We start from the raw sequence: 14015 nt of genomic DNA, 5'->3' as shown, positions 1-14015 counted from the left end.
GCAGAATAGCAAATTATCAGGGCAGGTGACCCCATCACTTCTTTGTATAAGAATGGGGGTCTCAGTGACCAGCCCGACATAAGCAGGGGAGAAAGGGATGACTTCTGACGATGGGATAATGGGCCATGGGGAAACGGATCTCACAAAAAGGTGGCCTTTATGCCACTACCAGCCCTTCCTTTAGTCTTTAACACCACCATTAACACTCCCTTTGTCCTGTGTCCATGACACCTTTATCAACTTTCTCCTTAGCTCCCACCTATCCCTGGCCTTCTATTTTGCTCCACCCTGTTCTTATGTTCATCCCCTCTTAAACAGTACAAAATCCATCACATTTCTACTTCTCCTTAGCTCTGAGGAAGAGTCATACGGACTCAAAACATTAACTCTGTTTCTCTCTCCTAGGGTGACATTTGACCCTACCCTGTTTACATTGGTGTGAGATATAGACCTGTTGCCAGACCTGCTGAGTTTTCCAGCATTTTCTGCTCTTATTTCAGATTTCCAGCATCCACAATATTTTGCTTTTATCAAAGGGTAAACTGGTTTTGTTTAAAATCAGAGAGGAATAGGAAGGGGTGCACACCTGGGGTCAGCGCTGGGTTCACTTTAACTTTTCAATACATGGATGAATTTTCAGTTAGGTGTTAGGGGACACATTTTAGAAAGATACCAAAGGATGAAGAAGAAGACAGAGATCTAGCAGTTCAAATACGTAATTCCCTGGAAGTGAAAATGCAGTGATAAAGCCAACAGGATTTTGAGTTCCATAAATAGGGGCAGAGAGTCCAGGATGTAAAGAATCTCATTTCACCATTCAATGAGATTTACTACAACTAAAATCAGCTAAATTCCCTCACTTGGTATTTACAGCAATTCCTAAGGGAACTCTGATTGTTGTTAAATGGATCCTTTTCTTAAATTCTAATATTTAAAACATCATTATAATATTCAGTCGTATCCTCCCACGTAAATAACACCAGTAAATCCCTGTTCAGACAGCAAATCAATTTTCTGAATTAAACACGTTCTTCAGTTATGGCACCAAAGTCAGCACTAATCAGGGCGTCACTGGCTTGTTGCTGTAAAATCTATATCTCACACCAATGTAAACAGGGTAGGGTCAAATGTCACCCTAGTAATTAAACTTTGGCTTCTGCTGGTGGTATTATTAGCACGGAGCCAGTCCCCAGCTCAGCACTCGAGAAACAAGTCTGCAAGGGTAAGCCTGAGTGCAAAGTTGCACGTTTGTCAGTGCCTTACAGGAAATCCCAGTGCTTTTGGTTGGGGTCAAGCAGAAATTATTGCCATTGAAAAGGAACACTTTGCTGCAAAGCTACGTTTTTATCCTGGCACTAGAAATCATGCAGTCATCAGTTTTTGAAACACGGTTTACTTAAACATAATACCTTGCCCAAATTATCATCGTAAACTGTTCAACAATACCTTGGCGCTCCGGGCAGATCAATTCTATTTTTGATAATTTGACTTCACCCAAAATAAAGTTACACATAGATTACAGATGATCTGCCTCTTCATTCTGGCAGAGCCTGAGTCGTATATAAGCTGCAAATTTTAATAAAATTAATGACAACTCCACACTTACAGAAAAGCTTTTTTTATTTCATTTAATGCGTCAGGCAAGAGACCTCAGATTTTTCAGTCCAATTACTTCTGCAATTTCTCCAGCCAAGAAGCAGTGGTGAATTTACTCTATAAATTCACGGGACTATGTGCTACCTGAGATACAGGATTAAATTGCAGCATTGAGAGACAGGCTTTTACAGTATGCTCTGTTAGTCATGGTAAAGTACCCCATTAACAACAACTTGTTTTTGCATAGCACCTTTAATGCAGTAAAATGTATCAAGGCGCTTCACAGGAGCTTTAACAAACACAATCTGACACCAATCCACATAAGAGGTGTTAGGGCAGGTGAACAAAAAGCTTGGTCAACGAGACAGGCTTTGAGCATCATCTTAAAAGGAGAAGAGAGAGGTACCATGGCAGAGAGGTTTAGGGAGGGAATTTCAGAATGTGGGTGCAAATTGGACATGGGCAGCATTGTTTTGGGTGTGCCCAGCCATGGGAGAAGGAGACGCAAAAAAAAGGAGGAATTCTTTGTATTATAAAGGAAAGCAATGACTAATTTTAAAGTAACTGATTTCCAAAAACCATCATCTCTCCACTTTCTTACGTTTTAATGACATGTTATTTGATCTAAAAGTGATAAATTAACAAGTCTGCTCCTGCTAAGTCCCAACTGAAGGATACTATTAAACACTAATCATTTTAGGTTAAGAGGTACTGTAGTACCAGACTTTCAAAGTGGTGAAAAGAACAAAAGGGACAAGCAATTGAGTTGTGAAAACCCTACTTATTGATGAACAAAATAACTTGTATTTCCAAAGTACTTTGAACGTAGAAATACTCCACAGGAAGCTGCACAAGAGGAATGAGGAAAATAGATACCGAGCCTAAGGAGGCTGGATTAGAAATGATGTGGTCCAAAATAGGTGGATTTTAAAGGAGGGTGTCGAGGTTTGAAGGAGGGAATTTCAGAGAGTAGAGTCTAAGTGATTGAAGATAGCTGCCATTAGATGTGAGGCAAAGAGAAGGAGTTGCATAAAGCATCGGAAAAGAAGCAGAAAGTTCAGGGGTGGTTGTAGCATTGCAAGAAATTATGGAGGTGGTTTCATAGAGTGATGGCACTATTCCCAGCCAGGAAGGATAATTCCCCTGTCAATCACTAGTGACTGTGCTGCTGTGAGTGACTGGGATTGACTTTACACACAGAATTTGTATTACATTACTATCCTCCACTCGCCACATTTTGCTGGAGTAATAAGCCTGCTTTTATCAGCAACATTACTGTAGTTTGTAGAAATTCTGTTTTAATAGATTCTGTAGACTGTTTGCTGCAGTGTCCTGATTAAGAACACTATTTGCTGTATTGTGGTGTTTAAATGGATGCTGTAGACTGTTTGCTGTAGTTCACTATTTAATATACTCTGCTCAGCAGATAGGCTTTGTCTGCTGTAAAATAGACTTTGCCTCAAATCCTGCCGCAAGCCCTGCCCTGCCTCCGTTGGCTCATAGGCTGACATCTTAATAGAAATTCTGAACGGAGATGAGCAGTAAAGCTATAGAGGGATTCAAAGGCAAGTGTTAAGAGTTTTCAATTTCAAACACTGTAGGATGATGAGTTAATGTGGTCAACAAGGATGCGAATAATACCTGGATTGCACTTGGTGGAAATTAGATTCCTACATTTCCTACATTACAATAGTGACTACATGTCAAAGGAAAAAAGCACTCATTGACTGTAAAGTGCTATGGGATATCCAGAGGGTGTGAAAGGCAACAGATAATTGCAACTTTTTATTTTATTTTTAGTTGTGAACATAAGATATAGGAGCAGGAGTAGTTCAAGCCTGCTCTGTCATTCACTAAGAAAATTCAACTTCCACATCAACTCCACTTTGCCGTCCTAACCCCATATTCCTCAATTTCATCTGTACTCAAAAATCTATTGATCTTAGACTTGAATATACTCATCAACTGAGCATCTACAATAAACTGGGGTAGAGAATCCCAAAAATTCATAACCCTCTGAATGAAAAAAATTCTCATCTCAGTCCTAAATGTCTGACCCCTTAACTGAAGACTATGTCCCCTAGTTCTAGTCTCGCCAGGGGAACAGCCTCTCAGCATCCATCCAGTCAAGCACTCAAAGCATTTTATAAATTGCAATGCGATTGTTTCTTATTCTTCTAAACTCGAGAATATAGGTTCATTCTACTCAATCTCTCCTCATTGGACAGCCCTCTCATCTCAGTCCAATGAACCTTCGTTGCAACCCCTCTTAGACAACGGCATCCTTCCTGAGGTAAGGAGAACAAAACAGTATACGGTCCTTCAGGTAGAATCTCAGTACGACTTCCTTACGGTTATACTCCAATCGTCATGCAAAACACTTGCCTTTCCAACTGCTTGCTGATCTTTGTGATTTGCATTTTTTAAAATTGCAGGATGCATCACGGGCAATGCCAGCATTTACTGCCCATCCTCGATTGGTCTTGAACTGAGTGACTAGGCCATTTCAAAAGGCAGTTAAGAGCAAACCACATTGCTGTGGGTCTGGAATCACATGTAGGCCAGGCCAGGTAAAGATAATAGATTTCCCTCCCTAAAGGACATGAGTGAACCAACTGGGTTTTACGATAATCGATGATAGTCTCAGTAATGGTGACCACGAACCTAAGTTTCAATTCCAGATTTATTAATTAAATTTAAATGCCACCAATGGCCGTGGTGAGATTTGAACGTGTGCACTAGCCTGGGCCCCTGGATTACTAGTCAATTGACATCACCACCATGCCACTCTCTCCCCCTTAGTCATTTAGGTTTCTTATGTTACTTCAAAGAAAGGATATATTTTTGGAATGATTTAAAGCTGAATCAAAAAAATAATAGCTGTGGTGCAGATTGTAGTAAGTGTGTTACTGCGACTAAATATAATGAGAAACTATCAGACTAAATAAAGGATAAAATAATTAGTGACATTTCTCTTACAAAACTTGGCACTTCTGTACAGATAATCTGCTTTTACAAATAGCTTGATGCCATAATTATAATCATTTTGTTAAAATAAACTATGGCATGGTTTTAATTGTTCTGTGCTCTATATATGTAATTACCACAGTTCTTGATATACTATATATATATATAAAAAAAAATTCTTGGATCAGTTAGCAAGGGGTCATATTCTTGTAAGTGGGAAATAATCGTTTAATTAAATGAATTCAATCCACTGTATTTAATGTAAAAACAGAAAATGCTGGAAAAACTCAGCAGGTCTGGCAGCACCTGTGGAGAGAGAAACAGAGGGAACATTTCAAGTCCATATAGCTCTTCCTCATATGGACTCAAAACATTAACTCTGTTTCTGTCTCCACAGTTGCTGCCAGACCTGCTGAGGTTTTCCAACATTTTCTGTTTTTATTTCAGATTTCCAGCATCTGTGGTATTTTGCTTTCATCTCACTGCATTTAATGCTTGAATTCTGGTGTTACAAACCCCAATGGATATTATTTCATGGAGTGTATCACCTGCTGAATAATTTATCCTTTAACAACACAATTGGACTTTGAATGTCATCACAGTTTCCATAAAGCTGTTAGGAGTTCAACTCTTAAGTGCTTCCATACAACTACAAATGCAGTCAGAATAAAGTACTCGAATATTGCTGAAAAAAAGAGATGATTTTTGTCAAACCTTTTCATCATGTACTCATCAGGATAATTCACAAGAAATTACCAATGCGTGTACTGGAGGCTACATACTTTAACACAGGGCCCTGTTCTTTGCAGACAGAAAGAACATGTACACACATTGCACCTGTTTCATCTCAACAAAATAAGTGACTGCCTTTCGTTGGTTCATTCCCCAAGGCATTATCTTGACCAATCACAGTCAAGCTGCCTGGTTTAAATTTCAAACTATGCTCGGCAGTTAACTATCAGTCACAATCAACTGGTGCATTCTCCATGGCAATGTCTCTACCAATCAGAGTCCACTACTTGCCAACCAATGAACACTCTCCTCTCATACAGTATAAATAGGTTGTTCCCCCTGACATTGGTATTTTCTTGCGCATTGTCCTGATGAGTGCGAGATGAAAAGCTTTGACAAAAAATGCATTTTTCTTTTGGCAATACACAAGTTCTGTACTACCAAACGGCTATTAATACAGTACTTATTTTGTATCTGTGCCAGCATTTTGGTATTAACCAAAAAAATGTGAGGGTAGAAAAGGATGGAGAACAGCAACTGATTACCAGAAGTTGAAAATAGTATGGGATTGGAATTCAGGAAGAAAGTCAACCTATTGATCTGAAATTCCTCCCAGGTCAATTCAAGAGTCAGGTTGAGTCCCAAGGTGGATGTTGTTGACACTATTTTATGAACCAAGGCTGTGAAGGGGTCTTGGGCCAAGACAGGTGGATGGAGTCAGGCAACCCTGATTTCACTGAATGGAAGGCCAGGCTCAAGGGGCTGAATGATCTACTCCTGTTCCTAAGGCGTTTTCAAAAGTACTCATTTTAGTTTGCTTACAAGAGCAAAGGAGTGCAGACTCCATTCTTATTATAAATTAGTTGATAGAGAAAGTTGGAAAAACATCATCTCAATAGTTCTCATGGAATGGGCTGTGTTTCAGAACTTTACTGCTGGAGTTTACATTTATATAATGTCTTACCACAAACTCAGGGCCCCCAAATTGCACTGTATCGTATTAGTCACTTTTGAAGTACATCATTGTGGGTATTATGCCATGAGATTTGTATAGAGGAATTTGTTCATATCCTCTAAATCATAGAAAGTGAGCTTTTCTCGGCTTATGTGCACAGAATGTACCATAGAAATTTAAGTGCAAAAGGTGGACACTGTTAGCTCTGTATAGTTTAACTCCCTTTTCTATCTCTTTCCCTATCCCCTTTAACATTTTTCAAGTTCCTAATAACTTGTGATTGAACAGGTTTAATTGCAATAATGCATTCTATAGTTTTTTGTGTTAGAATTTTCTTCTTGCTTGCTTTATGGTTCTAGCTACTAATGTTAACTTTATTATCAATTCATCAAACAGCTGAGATAATCTTCGATTGTTTAGTTGCTTTCAAACTCTAATAGTTTTGCACACTTGTATTAGATCTCCTCTTAACCTCCTCTGTTCCAATGAATATAGATCTAGTTTCTTAGACCTCTTCATAACTATATCTACTTATTCCCAGTCTTAATATAATGAATCTACATAGTACTATCTTCCCAGGGAGTACAACTATTATCCAACCAATATTTTGTACAAAATCATCACCTCTTACATTCAAAATAAAACAACAGAATCCAATTTGCCATTTTTAATCACCCCGTTCAGAATGTTCGGGTATATTTCCATTGAGTAGAACTATATGGCACAGGAACAGGCCATTTGGCCCAACTAGTCCATGCTGGTGTTTACGTTCCATCTGATCCTGCTCCCATCTTACTGCATTTACTTTATCAGCATATCATTCTATTCCTTTCACACTCATTTACTTATCCAGCTTCCTCTAGCTAATCCACGTACTCCCATTCTTCCTCAAAGTTTGCCATGTCCCTTAATTTAATGCCGACAGTAAATTAATATTATTCTCTTTGGTTCTGTTGAAGGGTCATGAGGACTCGAAACGTCAACTCTTTTCTTCTCCGCCGATGCTGCCAGACCTGCTGAGTTTTTCCAGGTAATTCTGTTTTGTTTTGCATTTCCAGCATCCACAGTTTTTTGTTTTTATTCTCTTTATGTCTACATCCAAATCATTATGTAATCAGAAAACAAAACAGCCCCAACAGCTATATCTTAGCAAGCTGACAAATGTCCATTTAGCCCCATTCTTTACTTGCTGTCCTTCCGCCATTCCTCTATCCATATCAACATTTTATCTAGATTATCTATGGGCCTTAATCCTTGCAACAAGTGTTTCATGTGGCATTTTATCACATACATTTTGGAACTCCAAACATATTACTCCCCTGCATTCCGTTTTCCCTCCTGCTTAGTAGCTTCTTCAAAGAATTCAACTACGTCCGTCAAGTCTGACCTACCCTTTACAAATCCATGTTGACTATTCTTAATGAGCCCACAGTTTTCCAAGTGTGCACTAATCTTATCTCTCATAATCTCTTGCAGGCTCCTACCACTGATGTGAGACTAACTGGTCAATAGTTATCTAGCTTTTTCCTTTTGTTTTGAACAGGGGTGTAACATTCACCACCCTACAGTCTAATGGTACAAACCCTGTTTCCAAAGACCTTTGGAAAATTATGATTATTGTCCCTGCTATTTCCTCAGAAAGTATGAAAGTTTGATCCATAACACAGAATTAATTCCATTTCCTCTTAATGGTGCAACACCATTTTATGGGCTAATAAAACAGAATGATTCAATAAGGTCAATTGAGAAAAAAAGTGAGGATGGTAGGGTAATTGGCAAAGAACCAGAAGTGAGATGAGGAGATTCCTTTTTTATGCAATAAGCTATTGTGTTCCAGAATGCACTGTCAGAAAGGGCAGTAAAAACAGATTCAATACTAACTTTCAAAAGGAAATTGAATGTATGTAAAGGGGAAACATTTGCAGGACTTCTGAGAAAGGGTTGGGGAGTGGGACTACTGGATAGCTGTTTCAAAGAACCAGCATGAGCGCAATGGGCTAAACAGCCTCCTTCTGTACTGTGTAATTCTCTCAATACAAAGTGCCAAAAATTGAATAATTTGATTTAACACTGCGCTAGTGTTTTTGTGTTAATGAACTGCATTAGGAACATTTCCGAATGATGTAAGTAATTGTTTTGCTTCATTTTAGTGGATCATGCATGGTTCTGCTCATGGTAAGCTGGAAAATTTTGGGTTTCTCCATCTGGGTATTGCCCTATGTCACTGACCTTCTGCTCTTGGATCTCTTCGCTCACTCTTTTCCCCTTTATTGCTTTTCTGGCTCTCTATTTCTTGACTGTTGGGGAATAAAGATGCCAAGGAATGCAGGAACATTTTGCAGCAGCCAGTGCGGGGAACCATGTGGCACAAGTTCGCAAAGAATTCTCTACTTGCTTCTGATCTCACATCACCTGCTCACATGCCAAGTCTATTATCTCCTGCTTTCCTCCTACGGCATCTGTTAGGTACACCAGCTATCCCCTGAGGTTGCCAGCCCATGTTGTGACAAATCTTCCGATTCAGATTGTAGTGTAAGGGCCTGACATAGAATAGTTAACTGGGTACAACACCACCCACAGTGTGATGTAAAGGAACACATGACCCTAATCTAGAAGGCAGTCTTATATTGGACAGAGATGTGTGCAGAGGCAAGCATGGAGACAGCTTCTGGCGTAGACCTTATATTGTTTATATGTACATTTTTACAAGTTGTTAATAAACACTTACTGTTAAACTATACAAGACTCTGAATTTCTTCATCAGACCTACCAGAGTACACCCATCTCACAACACAAATCATTCCCGCAACCCCCTCTCCCCACCACGCCAACCGCATCATTAAGAATCAAATGCCACTAAATATCCCCCACGGCTCTGTAGTAGAATGTTTGCAAACCATTTTTTTTTGCATCCCCCTCTACTATCATACATTTCCTCTACCAACATCACTAACTTAGATTATCTGATCACTTATCACATTTCTGCATATGGCTACTTACTGTGTACAAATTGGCTGCCACAATTCTGACACGACAACAGTGACCACACCTCAAAAAGTACTTAATTGGGTGTAAAGCTCTTTGGGCATTATGAAGCTATAAAAGGAACTATAGAAATGCAAGTTCTTTCTTTTCCTGCACTACCTGCACTATCCGTGCATGGAATCTTCACAGAAACAGGCCATTCAGCCCAACAGGTATAATGTTGGTGCTTATACACCACGAGTACTGCAGTCTTCATTGAACCAGGGTTGATCCCCTGGCTTGATGGTAATGGTAGAGTGGGGATATGCCGAGCCATGTGGTTATAGATTATGGTTGAGAATAATTCTGCTGCTGCTGATGGCCCACAGCACCTCATGGTTGCCCAGTTTTGAGTTGTTAGATCTGTTTGAAATCTATCCCATTTAGCACAGTGGTAGCGCCACACAACATGATGGAGGGTGCCCTCGGTGTGAAGATGGGACTTTGTCTCCCTGCGTGGTAGTCACTCCTACCAATACTATCAGGGACAGATGCATCTGCGGCACGCATGTTGGTGAAGATGAGGTCAAGTTTGTTTTCCCCTCTTGTTCCCTCACCACCTGCCGCAGACCCAGTCTAGCAGCTATGTTCTTTAGGACTCGGCCAGCTCGGTCAGTAGTTGTGCTACCAAACCGCTCTTGGTGATGGACATTGAAGTTCCCCACCCAGAGTACATTCCGTGCCACCCTCAGTGCTTCCTCCAAGTCTTGTCCAACATGGAGGAGTACTGATTCATCAGCTGAGGGGAGGGGGTGTGTAACAGGATAATTAGCAGGAGGTTTCCTTGCCCACTGATGCCACGAGACTTTGTGGGATCTGGAGTTGATGTTGAGAACTCCCATGGCAACTCCATCCCAACTGTATACCACTGTGCCGCCAATCCTGCTGGTGGGACAGGAAATACCCAGGGATGGTGTTGATGATGTCTGGGATATTGTTTGTAAGGTATGATTCCATGAGTATGATTATGTCAGGCTGTTGCACAAGCTCCCAGATGTTAACAAGGAGGGCTCTGCTGGGTCGACAGGGCTAAGTTTACCATTGTCATTTCCAATGCCTGGTTCGATGCCGGATGGTTTGTCTGGTGTCATTCCTTTTTATTGGCTTTTTAGTGGTTTTATACAACTGAGTGACTTGCTCGGCCAGTTCAGAGGGTATTTAACAGTCAACCACATTGCTGTGATTGAGTAACATGTAGGCCAGACCAAGTAAGGATGGCAGATTTCCTCCCCTAAAGGACATTAGTTTTTACAACAATTGACAATGGTTTCGTGGTCATCATTAGACTTTTAATTCCAGATTTCGATTGAATTCAAATTTCACCATCTGCCGAGGTGGGATTCAAACTCGGATCCCCAGAGCATTATCTCTGGATTACTAGTCCAGTGGCAATACCAGTACGCCACCACTTTCTCAAGGGCAACTGGGGATGGGCAACAAATGTTGGCCTAGCCAGTGACACCCACATCCCATCAACGAATCAAAACAAAGAGCTTCTTCCCACCCCTCTTCATCTCACCACATCAGCTGATCCATCTAGAATACCTTAAAATGTTCTCTCCAGGAGTAAACTCAGAAATTGGCAGAGGGTTATTAGCGCTATTAATAGAACATAGTGTTGTTAAATCTCTAGAATAGGCTGCCAATTTCTGAGTTTATTTTTTGGAAACAGAAAACATTTAGAAATTTGAGTGGCTAATATAACATCAAAAATCTTGCATGTGCTACCACCTGGCTGGGAATTCTGTGGTGAGTAACTCTCCTAACTCCCCATCGCCTGTCCACCATGTACAAGACATAAGTCAGGAATGTAATATGAACATATGAATTAGGAGGAGCAACAGCAGCAGACCACTCAGCCCCTCGAGCCCACTGATCACGGCTGATCTGACTGTAACCTTTCACCCCCTTGTTTATCAAGAATCTACCCCTGCCTTAAAAAGATCCAAAGACTCTGCTTCCACTGTCTTTTCAGGAACAGAGTTCCAAAAGCTCACAACCCTCTGAGAGAAAAAAATTCTCCTCATCTCTGTCTTGATGGGCGACTCCTTATTTTTAAACAGTGACCCCTAGTTCCAGACATCAGCATGGACCAGTTGGGCTGAATGGCCTGTTTCTGTGCTATAAATACTATGTATTCTGGTAAGTCTTGCATCTGGCACACCATTCCTGTTGGTCACCCTACTTCCTCCAACATCACACTTTTGCCATAATACAGTTGATTGGTAGCTCCTCTATTATTCTGGCACACCAAATTTCAAAACATGCATTGGCTCAAGTCAGCGAAAGCAAAAAACGTAATCAAATGAACCGTTGCTAAAATCAGAGTCTAATGAATAAAAAAATCTAAAGCAATATAAAAGCATTATCTATCTTTCTTCACAGGAACTGCAAGGTTCTAGAAGCAGTCAAGTTAACCACACACTTTGGGAAAGTTTTACCACTTTCCACATGACCATCTATTAGCTCTTTTCCAAACAAAAGCAGATGGCTGGTTGTTTGAACCACTAAGGAAAGCAGTCTATACTGGGCAAGGTGCTTCCAGCAAAAACAAGACTGATGTGGTTACGCACTGGACAGGGAACCTTCCAAAATGCCATTAAATCCTGGACCAATGGTAGAAAATAAATGTGTGCAACAATAACTTGCTCTTTTGTGCTGACCATGGACTTTCTGTACAATGACTTTCCGGCACAGCATGACCTCTCATAAAACAAGGCAGTGCCATAAAAATGTTGGAGAAACTACTTAGCCTCAAAATATTTCATCTGCGGAAAACACAAATGCCAAGTTAAATACTTAAAAGTGCAAGAATTCAAACTTGAACTCTAACTCAAATCTTGCCATCATTCCCTGGTCACAGTATTTTTTAAAGCAAACTAATCTCACAGTAAAATTCCTTTTAAATTGTGCCAGGCATCATGACAAAAGATTAGTGCAAATTAAAGCTGAGGACAGCCACTTGGTATCCTGTACATAGCGACAGAGTGAAATTAAACTACGAATCATAAAATCAAAGGTCATTTTTGCTATTCAATTAGTCCCTGTTTTATGGAGTGCTTGGCATAGAAACTTGCCACTCGGTCCATCTGGTCCATGCTGGGATTCATGCTGCAAATAAGCCTCCTCTCACTCTACTTCATCTCAGCCTATCAGCTTATCTTTCTATTCCTTTCTCCTTCCTAAATGTCTCTCCCTCTCTCTTATTCTTTAATATGCTCCTTAAAATCTACCTCTTTGACCAAGCCCTCACTCCCTCAGCTCTCCTGACAATGTTGAAAAAACCGAGGGCCATTCAGAGAAAGACTATATCAGAAAGTTCCTCTCCGAACCCCTGGGGTGATTGTATACAGTCCAGGAGATCACACACGGACCAACAGTTATCTGTAGAGACACATTCTAAACGATACGATGTCTGCTCCAGTCAGAAGCTGGTCCAGTTCCCTCTTGAAGGTAATGCAGGGAGTCAGAACCAGCCAGCATTCCATTGCAGAGGCCCATCACTCTCTGGGAAAAGTAGCTGACTGAAGACAAGTCGCTTTGGGGTTCCACGCTGCTCAAGAGGCCCGAGAACAGGTTGTTGACTCTCTAGGTTGTCAGTGCGGTATATAATTCAGGATGGGAAGAGATAGTGGAGCTATATTGTAGGTACTGTCTAGGAATTAATTCTTAGCACTGCAAAGTGATTGGGAGTGCATAAAAATTGGGTGTTTTTTTTTCTATACAACACACACACACACACACACACAGAGCAAAACTGTTGTTTACATTGCAGCTGATCCATTTGTGTGTTCACACAAAGGAGGTAACAATACAATATCAGAGTCCAGGAGTTTTATACAAATTGCGCATAATTTAATCAGGAGAATGCACAGTGGAGATTTGAGAAGCAACACCAATTTATACCAACGTCAAGCAGTTGTATCCACCACTGACAAAATAATGCACAGGACATTTATGTAAAACTTATGTAAATTTTGTTGCACTGAATAAATGAATTTAATTATCCTACTCAGAAGAGATGAAAATCATGCCGATTTACAACCTGTTAAAAATGAGGTTGGATGCTGGTTTTTTTAACCAAGTTAGTTGCAATACTTCATTATGAAAATAGTTTTTTTTAAACAGCTTGTCATCCTTCCGCTCTCTTCATGCATTCTGATTGGGTGGAGTATTCTCAAAGCCCTCACCAAAGATAATTAGCATTCATGGCTACTTTAAAAATATACAAAAATCACCAAAATAGGATTTCTGCTGAGATTTGAGTTGATGGTAACAAAAATATAATGCAGTTACCGATTGCAACTTTTCAGAAACTGGGGGTTTCTTTGCCAAGTATATGTTTTTTATAAAAATGATTTCTTCAAAATTTAATCCAGCATCTTGGAACATTTTATTATGTGCAGTTGTTGTTAAACAAAAATATTGTGACTGATTTTTGAAACAAGTGAAATATAATCATAATGTTCATGAAATTTATGTTGGGCCCTTCATTTTTAGCACTCTTGTTTTACCAAACTCACTTGTTCTTTTAAAAAGAAGTAATAACATTTAGAAAGTGACATCTTAGTAGAAAAGTTTATTTCAACCAATCCCATTTGCAGTTCTTAAAAAAGAAAACAATTTGCAATCAAAATGGCTTCAAATTAAAACTAGTGAGTAGAGACAAGACGAGCTAATGGGTAACATGATACTATTCCAGTAAAAAGCCTAGTGCCCTTAATATCCTCAAGATTTATTG

The 14015-nt window shown here is 39.9% G+C and overlaps 1 protein-coding gene across 3 annotated transcripts in view; it reads right to left on the bottom strand.

The window, feature by feature from the left end:
* pcca (propionyl-CoA carboxylase subunit alpha) overlaps positions 1-14015 on the bottom strand; it is a 343073-nt gene that overhangs the window by 71400 nt on the left and 257658 nt on the right. The gene's annotated exons all lie outside the window — the stretch shown is intronic.

Source organism: Carcharodon carcharias, chromosome 11 (assembly GCF_017639515.1).
Source record: "Carcharodon carcharias isolate sCarCar2 chromosome 11, sCarCar2.pri, whole genome shotgun sequence".
NCBI classification, from domain to species: Eukaryota; Metazoa; Chordata; class Chondrichthyes; order Lamniformes; family Lamnidae; genus Carcharodon; species Carcharodon carcharias.
The sequence above is the reverse complement of the archived record's forward strand: the minus strand, read 5'-3'. Positions and strand labels throughout refer to the sequence as shown.